This window comes from Oncorhynchus masou, chromosome 29 (assembly GCF_036934945.1).
Source record: "Oncorhynchus masou masou isolate Uvic2021 chromosome 29, UVic_Omas_1.1, whole genome shotgun sequence".
NCBI lineage: Eukaryota > Metazoa > Chordata > Actinopteri > Salmoniformes > Salmonidae > Oncorhynchus > Oncorhynchus masou.
This window is the reverse complement of record NC_088240.1, coordinates 15,233,464-15,244,713: the sequence shown is the minus strand read 5'-3', so window position 1 is coordinate 15,244,713 and position 11,250 is coordinate 15,233,464.

The window sequence follows — 11,250 nt, the reverse complement described above, 5'->3', positions numbered from 1 at the left end:
ATTTAAAGATACACTTCTTGTTAATCCCACCACAGTGTCATATTTCAAATAGGCTTTACAGCGAAAGCACCACAAACGATTATGTTAGGTCAGAGCCAAGTCACAGAAAAACACAGACATTTTTCCAGCCAAAGGGAGGAGTCACAAAAATCAGAAATAGAGATAGAATTAATCACTAACCTTTGATAATCTTCATCAAATGACACTCATAGGACTTCATGTTATACAATACATGTATGTTTTGTTCGATAAAGTTCATATTTATATCAAAAAATCTCAGTATACATTGGCGCGTTATGTTCAGTAGTTCCAAAAACATCTGGTGATTTTGCAGAGAGCCACATCAATTTACAGAAATACTCATAATAAATGTTGATGAAAATACAAGTGTTATACATGGAACTTTAGATACACTTCTCTTTAATACAACCACTGTGTCAGATTTCAAAAAAGCTTTACGGAAAAAGTAAACCATGCAATAATCTGAGTACGGCACTCAGAGACCAAACAAGACAAAAAGATATCCGCCATATTGTGCAGTCAACAGAAGTCAGAAATAACATTATACATATTCACTTACCTTTGATGATCTTCATCCGAATGCACTCCCAGGAATCCCAGTTCCACAATAAATGTTTGTTTTGTTCGATAATGTCCATCATTTATGTCCAAATAGCTACTTTTGTTAGCGCGTTTTGTAAACAAATCCAAACTCACGAAGCGCGTTCACGAGGAGCAGACGAAATGTCAGAAAGTTCCGTTACAGTCCATAGAAACATGTCAAACAATGTATAGAATCCATCTTTAGGATGTTTTTAACATAAATCTTCAATAATGTTCCAACTGGAGAATTCCTTTGTCTGTAGAATTGCGATGGAAAAGAGCTCGCTCTCACGTGAACGAGCGTCACGACTCATTCCCCTCTCATTCGCCCCCACTTCACAGTAGAAGCATCAGACAAGGTCCTAAAGACTGTTGACATCTAGTGGAAGCCTTAGGAAGTGCAACATGACCCATATCCCACTATCTTCAGTAGGGAATGAGTTGAAAAATGACCAACCTCAGATTTCCCACTTCCTGGTTGGATCTTTTCTCAGGTTTTCCCTGCCATATGAGTTCTGTTATACTCACAGACATCATTCAAACAGTTTTAGAAACTTCAGAGTGTTTTCTATCCAAATATAATATGCATATATTAGCAACTGGGACTGAGTAGTGGGCAGTTTACTCTGGGCACCTCTGGGCAACTTATTCATCCAAGCTACTCAATACTGTCCCCAGCCATAAGAAGTTAATTAAAGGCAAAGTCCACTTAGTGTATGAAAACTTCTGTCCCACTGGAATTGTGATACAGTGAATTATAAGTGTCTGTAAACAATTGTTGGAAAAATTACTTGTGTCATGCACAAAGTAGATGTCCTAACCGACTTGCCAAAACTATAGTTTGTTAACAAGAAATGTGTGGAGTGGTTGAAAAAGGAGTTTTAATGACTCCAACCTAAGTGTATGTAAACTTCCGACTTCAACTGCATATATTCCTTACGGTCCAGTACTAGTAACGTGTTATTAGTTCCAGATGTTTATTCTTCTTGTGTTGTGGTTGTGTTTTCAGAGAAGGCCATGCAGAAAGTGTATGTACACTTCCGACTTCAACTGTACCAAGAGAGTACTCATCTATATTATTCGTAGCTGTCTATTTACCACCACAGAACGAAACAGGCACTAATACTGCTCTCAACCAACTCTATATGGTCATAAGAAAATAAGAAAATGCTCACCCAGAAGCTAGTGGCTGGGGTCTTTAATGCAGGCGAACTTAAATCAGTTTTACCAGCACATCACATGTGCAACCAGAGAAAAACTAAATCAGAGACCACCTTTACTCCACACACAGAGATGCATACAAAGCTCTCCCCCGCCCTCAATTAGGTAAATCAGGCCATAATTCTATCCTCCTGATTCCTGCTTACAAGCAAAAACTAAAGCAGGAAGTACCAGTGACTCGCTCAATACGTAGGTGGTCAGATGACGCGGATGCTACACTACAGGACTGTTTTGCTAGCACAGACCGGAATATGTTCCGGGATTCATCCAATGTCATTTTTTATTTTATATTTTTATTTCATCTTTATTTAATCAGGTAGGCTAGTTGAGAACAAGTTCTCATTTACAACTGCAACCTGGCCAAGATAAAGCAAAGCAGTGTGACACAAACAGCAACACAGAGTTACACATTGAATAAACAAATGTACAGTCAATAACACAATAGAAAAAGTATATATACAGTGTGTGCAAATGAGGTAAGATAAGGGAGGTAAGACAATAAATAGGCCATAGTGGCGAAGTAATTACAATTGATCAATTAAACACTGGAGTGATAGATGCGCAGAAGATGAATGCGCAAGTAGAGATAATGGGGTGCAAAGAAAAAAAATGATTACAAAAAAATAAATTACAGTATGGGGATGAGGTAGTTGGGTAGGCTATTTGCAGGTGCAATGATATGTAAGCTACTCTGAAAACTGATGCTTAAAGTTAGTGAAGGAGATATGAGTCTCCAGCTTCAGTGATTTTTGCAATTCGTTCCAGTCATTGGCAGCAGAGAACTGGAAGGCGGCCAAACGAGGAATTGGCATTGGGGATGACCAGTGAAATATATCTGCTGGATCGTGTGCTATGGGTGGGTGCTGCTATGGTGACCAGTGAGCTGAGATAAGGTGGGGCTTTACCTAGCAAAGACTTATAGATGATCTGGAGCCAGTGGGTTTGGCGACGAGTATGACGCGAGGGCCAGCCAACGAGAGCATACAGGTCGCAGTGGTGGGTAGTATATGGGGTCTTGGTGACAAAATGGATGCCACTGTGATAGACTGCATCCAATTTGCTGAGTAGAGTGTTGGAGGCTATTTTGTAAATGACATCGCTGAAGTCAAGGATCGGTAGGATAGTCAGTTTAACTAGGGTATATTTAGCAGCATGAGTGAAGTATGCTTTGTTGCGAAATAGGAAGCCGATTCTAGATTTAAATTTGGATTGGAGATGCTTAACGTGAGTCTGGAAGGAGAGTTTACAGTCTAACCAGACACCTAGGTATTTGTAGTTGTCCACATATTCTAAGTCAGAAACTTCCAGAGTAGTGATGCTAGATGGGCGGGCATATGTGGGCAGCGATCGGTTGAAAAGCATGCATTTAGTTTTACTTGCATTTAAGAGCAGATGGAGGCCACGGAAGGAGAGTTGTATGGCATTGAAGCTCGTCTGAAGGTTAATTAACACAGTGTCCAACAAAGGGCCAGAAGTATACAGAATGGTGTCGTCTGCATGAATAGCAACATCATTGATGTATACAGAGAAAATGTCGGCCCGAGAATTGAACCCTGTGGCACCCCCATAGAAACTTCCAAAGTTCCGGACAACAGGCCCTCCGATTTGACACACTGAACTCTGTCTGAGAAGTAGTTGGTGAACCAGGCGAGGCAGTCATTTGAGAAACCAAGGCTATTGAGTATGCCAATAACAATGCGATGATTGACAGAGTTGAAAGCCTTGGCCAGGTCAATGAATATGGCTGCACAGTATTGTCTTTTATAGATGGTGGTTATGATATCGTTTAGGACCTTGAGTGTGGCTAAGGTGCACCCATGACCAGCTCGGAAACCAGATTGCATAGCGGAGAAGGTACAGTGGGATTCGAAATGGTCGGTGATCTGTTAGTTAACTTGGCTTTCGAAGACCTTAGAAAGGCAGGGTAGGATGGATATAAGTCTGTAACAGTTTGGGTCTAGAGTGCCTCCCTCTTTGAAGAGGGGGATGACAGCGGCAGCTTTCCAATCTTTGGGCATCTCAGATGATTTTAAAGAGAGGTTGAACAAGCTTGTAACAGGGGTTGCAACAATTGCAGCGGATCATTTTAGAAAAATAAGTTCCAGATTGTTTAGCCCAGATGATTTATAGGGGTCCAGGAATACACCACCTCAGTCATCGGCTTCATCAGTAAGTTCATCGACGACATCATCCCCACAGTGACTGTACGTACATATCCCAACCAGAAGCCATGGATTACAGGTAACATCCGCATTGAGCTAAAGGCTAGAGCTAACGCTTTCAAGGAGCGGAAGACTAATCCAGAACCCTTTAAGAAATCCCGCTATGCCCTCAGACGAACCATCAAACAAGCAAAGTGTCAATAAAGGATTAAGATTGAATCCTACTACACCGGCTCTGACGCTCATCGGATGTGGCAGGGCTTGAAAACTATTACGGACTACAAAGAGATACCCAGACGCGAGCTGCCCAGTGACGCAAGCCTACCAGAAGAGCTAAATGCCTTTTACGCTCGCTTCGAGGAAAACAACACTGAAGTATGGACGATAGCACCAGCTGTTCTGAATGACTGTGTGATAACACTCTCAGCTCTTTAACCAGGCCAACACTGGGCCAGACAAATTACCAGAACGTGTATTCAAGGCATGCGCGGACCAACTATCAAGTATCTTCACTGACATTTTCAACCTCTCCCTGACCGAGTCTGTAATACCTAAATGTTTCAAGCAGACCACCATAGTCCCTGTGCCCAAGGAATCAAAGGTAACCTGCCTAAATGATTACCGCCCCGTGGCACTCACGTCTGTAGCCATGAAGTGCTTTGAAAGGCTGGTCATGGCTCACATCAACAGCATCCTCCTGGACACCCTAGACCCACTCCAATTCGCAAACCATCCCAACATATCCACAGATGACGCAATCTCAATCGCACTCCACACTGTCCTTTCTCACCTGGACAAAAGGAACATCTATGTGAGAATTCTGTTCATTGACTACAGCTCTGCATTCAACACCATAGTGCCCATGAAGCTCATCACTAAGCTAAGGACTCTGGGACTAAACACCTCCCTCTGCAACTGGATCCTGGACTTCCTGGCAGGCTGCCCCAGGTGGTAAGAGTAAGCAACAACACGTCTGCCACGCGATCCTCAACACTGGGGCCCCTCAGGGATGTGGACTTAGTCCCCTCCTGTATTCCCTGGTGACTGCGTGGCCAAAAACGACTCCAACATCATCATTAAGTTTGCTGACGACACAACAGTGGTAGGCCTGGTCAACTACAATGATGAGATGGCCTATAGAGAGGAGGTCAGACAACTGGCAGTGTGGTGCCAGAACAACAACATCACCCTCAATGTGAGCAAAGCTAAGGAGCTGATCGTGGACTACAGGAAAAGGCGGGCCGAACAGGCCCCCATTAACATCAACGGGGCTGTAGTGGAGCGGGTAGAGAGTTTCAAGTTCCTTGGTGTCCACATCACCAACGAACTATCATGGTCCAAACACACCAAGACAGTTGTGAAGAGGGCAGGGAGCCTTTCCCCCTCAGGAGTCTGAAAAGATTTGTCATGGGAGAGCATCCTGACCGGTTGCATCACTGCCTGTTATGGCAACTGTTCGGGATCTGACCATAAGGCCCTACAGAGGGTAGTGTGAACGGCCCAGTACATCACTGGGGCCAAGCTTCCTGCCATCCAGGACCTATATAATAGACAGTGTCAGAGGAAAGCCCATAAAATTGTCAGAGACTCCCGTCACCAAAGTTATAGATTTATTTCTCTGCTACCGCACGGCAAGCGGTACCGGAGTCTAGGACCAAAAGGCTCCTCAACAGCTTCTATCCCCAAGCCATAAGACTGTTGAACAATTAATAAAATCGTTACTGGACAGTTTACATTGACCCCTCTCCCTTTTGTACACTGTTGCTACTCGCTATCTATGCATAGTCACTTCACCGCCACCTACATGTACAAATTACCTCAACGAACCTGTAACCCCGCACACTGACTCAGTACTAGTGCCCCCTGTATATAGCCTCATTATTGTTATTTTTATTGTTTTACTTTTTATTATTACTTTATATTTTAGTCTACTTGGTAAATATTTTTTAAACTCTTCTTGAACTGCACTGTTGGTTAAGGGCTTGTAAGTAAGCATTTCACGATAAAGTCCACACTTGTTGTATTTGGCACGTGACAAATACATTTTGACTTCATAACCACACAAATACATCACAACTACAAAACGTCATCACAACTGATACAGCTCTAGGGTTCAGAGGGTAATCCTAACAAAATAAAATAATAAAAACCTAAGTGCAACAACAGTTTTAGTAAGTAATACTGAAGTCGCATACAATTATCAGTTTCTATTTAGGTTTATGTCACCCATTCATTGTCAGTTAGAGACACAGTAGGACCCAAAAGCATAATCAGTGCTCTAACTCTCCCTTGTGCTGGTCTGGAGCAATGAAGTGGTGCCGCAGGGTATCGTACTAAAGCACAAAGTCCTGTGGCACAAGCTCGCAACTTTTAAAGGAGGAACCACTGTACACACATGACTGACCAGCTGGCACATAAACACTTCACAAGGTGACTGACAGATTGACATATATGACAACAACAAAATGTCAGGTGGGCACACATACAGTGGATATGAGAAAGGGACATGTGGCAGCGCTGACACTAAGCAAACAGAACAGAGTAACATTCCTCCCCCAGCTGGCCCAGGGCAAATATGCCACCCAGGGGAGGGGTCAGAGGTTACACAGGAAGTATACCGGACCAGAGCCCCCCGGTCGACTGACATTTATTAGACAAACGCTTCATACTGTAAGAGAGAGAGAGAGAGAGAGAGAGAGAGAGAGAGTTGAGGGGATCCATCTTTGACAGATAGATCACTGCGCTTCCTACTGTTACAAACCAGTGGCATGTCAAAGTGTGTCTCATGGGCTCAGTATTTACTACACACCGACTACTGCTTTACTTCACACAACATGTCTGGAGTACACACACACAACCTTTTAGATCACAGACAAAATGTCTGGGTCATGTTGAATCTCCACTGTTAAATCACAAACACACAATGTCTTGAGCTCACCATTACTGACAGGGATCAATGTGTGTGTAGAAACCTGTGTGATCAAACACACTGTCTGGAGAAACAGAAAACACCATCTACACACTTGAGAATAAATATAACCAAAGATGAGAGAGAGTCATAAAACACTAACTTCAGGCAGTAGCATCTGTCCATCCATACTGTCACTATGATGTAATTATGTCTGATATTGTACAAGTTATCAACAACAAACTTCACCATAATAGGAGCTTCTATCAAATAAAGTACATGCATGATACCAAAGGAACGAACCATGACGTGTGTGTGTGTGTGTGTGTGTGTGTGTGTGTGTGTGTGTGTGTGTGTGTGTGTGTGTGTGTGTGTGTGTGTGTGTGTGTGTGTGTGTGTGTGTGTGTGTGTGTGTGTGTGTGTGTGTGTGTGTGTGTGTGTGTGTGTGTGTGTGTGTGTGTGTGTGTGTGTGTGTGTGGGCACGCGCATATGTGCGTGTGTGTGTGTGTGTGGCCTGGAAACATTTGGGACCATGGTCCAATCTTTTGTCACCTTTTCTTGTCACCTCTCCTCTATGCCACCTCTCCTCTATGTCACCTCTCCTCTATACCACCTCTCCTCTATGCCACCTCTCCTCTATGCCACCTCTCCTCTATGCCAACTCTCCTCTATGCCACCTCTCCTCTATGCCACCTCTCCTCTATGCCACCTCTCCTCTATGTCACCTCTCCTCTATGTCACCCCTCGTCTATGCCATCTCTCCTCTATGCCCGCTCTCCTCTATGCCACCTCTCCTCTATGTCAACTCTCCCCTCCTCTAAGTGTCTCACTTAGCTATTTAGAAAACCTTGTAGATAACAAGAACACTCTTCTCTCCAAAATAAACCTGTCTGCTAGGTAACAAGGATACACATCTCTCTCCAAAATAAACCTGTCTGCTAGGTAACAAGGATACACACCTCTCTCCAAAATAAACCTGTCTGCTAGGTAACAAGGATACACACCTCTCTCCAAAATAAACCTGTCTGCTAGGTAACAAGGATACACACCTCTCTCCAAAATAAACCTGTCTGCTAGGTAACAAGGACACACACCTCTCTCCAAAATAAACCTGTCTGCTAGGTAACAAGGACACACACCTCTCTCCAAAATAAACCTGTCTGCTAGGTAACAAGGACACACACCTCTCTCCAAAATAAACCTGTCTGCTAGGTAACAAGGACACACACCTCTCTCCAAAATAAACCTGTCTGCTAGGTAACAAGGATACACACCTCTCTCCAAAATAAACCTGTCTGCTAGGTAACAAGGACACACACCTCTCTCCAAAATAAACCTGTCTGCTAGGTAACAAGGACACACACCTCTCTCCAAAATAAACCTGTCTGCTAGGTAACAAGGATACACACCTCTCTCCAAAATAAACCACTGTATAATATTCATATATATTAGCTAACTATTAGCAAACTTACACAAACATATGGATTTCTTATACATGCCTGTTTGCGTATGTGTGTTCGCGCCCATACATGTGTGTACGTGTATGTGTGCATTTCATAAGGTGCAAATGTTACAGTGTGCTATATGAGTACACATGGAGCTCAGGGTCTTTATACAGAACTGGTGAGAAAATAAAGCTTCAGCCTGAGCAGGTCTGTAGTTATAACTAGGACAGAACGTGACTATGAGTTATAACTAGGACAGAACGTGACTATGAGTTATAACTAGGACAGAACGTGACTATGAGTTATAACTAGGACAGAACGTGACTATGAGTTATAACTAGGACAGAACGTGACTATGAGTTATAACTAGGACAGAACGTGACTATGAGTTATAACTAGGACAGAACGTGACTATGAGTTATAACTAGGACAGAACGTGACTATGAGTTATAACTAGGACAGAACGTGACTATGAGTTATAACTAGGACAGAACGTGACTATGAGTTATAACTAGGACAGAACGTGACTATGAGTTATAACTAGGACAGAACGTGACTATGAGTTATAACTAGGACAGAACGTGACTATTAGTTATAACTAGGACAGAACGTGACTATGAGTTATAACTAGGACAGAACGTGACTATGAGTTATAACTAGGACAGAACGTGACTATGAGTTAAAACTAGGACAGAACGTGACTATGAGTTATAACTAGGACAGAACGTGACTATTAGTTACAACTAGGACAGAACGTGACTATTAGTTATAACTAGGACAGAACGTGACTATGAGTTATAACTAGGACAGAACGTGACTATTAGTTACAACTAGGACAGAACGTGACTATGAGTTATAACTAGGACAGAACGTGACTATGAGTTACAACTAGGACAGAACGTGACTATTAGTTATAACTAGGACAGAACGTGACTATTAGTTATAACTAGGACAGAACGTGACTATTAGTTACAACTAGGACAGAACGTGACTATTAGTTACAACTAGGACAGAACGTGACTATTAGTTATAACTAGGACAGAACGTGACTATGAGTTACAACTAGGACAGAACATGACTATTAGTTATAACTAGGACAGAACGTGACTATGAGTTATAACTAGGACAGAACGTGACTATGAGTTACAACTAGGACAGAACATGACTATTAGTTATAACTAGGACAGAACGTGACTATTAGTTATAACTAGGACAGAACGTGACTATGAGTTACAACTAGGACAGAACATGACTATTAGTTATAACTAGTACAGAACGTGACTATGAGTTATAACTAGGACAGAACGTGACTATGAGTTACAACTAGGACAGAACGTGACTATTAGTTATAACTAGGACAGAACGTGACTATTAGTTATAACTAGGACAGAACGTGACTATTAGTTACAACTAGGACAGACAGTTAAACTAGGACAGAACGTGACTATTAGTTATAACTAGGACAGAACGTGACTATGAGTTATAACTAGGACAGAACGTGACTATTAGTTATAACTAGGACAGAACGTGACTATTAGTTATAACTAGGACAGAACGTGACTATGAGTTATAACTAGGACAGAACGTGACTATGAGTTATAACTAGGACAGAACTATGACTATTATGAGTATAACTAGGACAGAACGTGACTATTAGTTATAACTAGGACAGAACGTGACTATGAGTTACAACTAGGACAGACACTATGAGTTATAACTAGGACAGAACGTGACTATTAGTTATAACTAGGACAGAACGTGACTATTAGTTATAACTAGGACAGAACGTGACTATGAGTTATAACTAGGACAGAACGTGACTATGTTATAACTAGGACAGAACTATGAGATAACTAGGACAGAACGAGTTATAACTAGGACAGATGACTATTAGTTATAACTAGGACAGAACGTGACTATTAGTTATAACTAGGACAGAACGTGACTATTAGTTATAACTAGGACAGAACGTGACTATTAGTTATAACTAGGACAGAACGTGACTATGAGTTATAACTAGGAGTTATAACTAGTACAGAACGTGACTATTAGTTATAACTAGGACAGAACGTGACTATGAGTTATAACTAGGACAGAACGTGACTATTAGTTATAACTAGGACAGAACGTGACTATTAGTTATAACTAGGACAGAACGTGACTATTAGTTATAACTAGGACAGAACGTGACTATGAGTTATAACTAGGACAGAACGTGACTATGAGTTATAACTAGGACAGAACGTGACTATGAGTTATAACTAGGACAGAACGTGACTATTAGTTATAACTAGGACAGAACGTGACTATGGACAGAAACGTGACTATTAGTTATAACTAGGACAGAACGTGACTATTAGTTATAACTAGGACAGAACGTGACTATTAGTTATTAAACTAGGACAGAACGTGACTAGGACAGAATCGTTATTAGTTATAACTAGGACAGAACGTGACTATGAGTTATAACTAGGACAGAACATGACTATTTATAACTAGGACAGAACGTGACTATTAGTTATAACTAGGACAGAACGTGACTATTAGTTATAACTAGGACAGAACGTGACTATAGTTATAACTAGGACAGAACGTGACTATTAGTTATAACTAGGACAGAACTATGAGTTATAACTAGGACAGAACGTGACTATGAGTTATAACTAGGACAGAACATATAACTAGGACAGAACGTGACTATGAGTTATAACTAGGACAGAACGTGACTATGTTATAACTAGGACAGAACGTGACTATGATACAGTTATAACTAGGACAGAACGTGACTATTAGTTATAACTAGGACAGATGACTGAGTTATAACTAGGACAGAACGTGACTATTAGTTATAACTAGGACAGAACGTGACTATGAGTTATAACTAGGACAGAACACTATTTATAACTAGGAC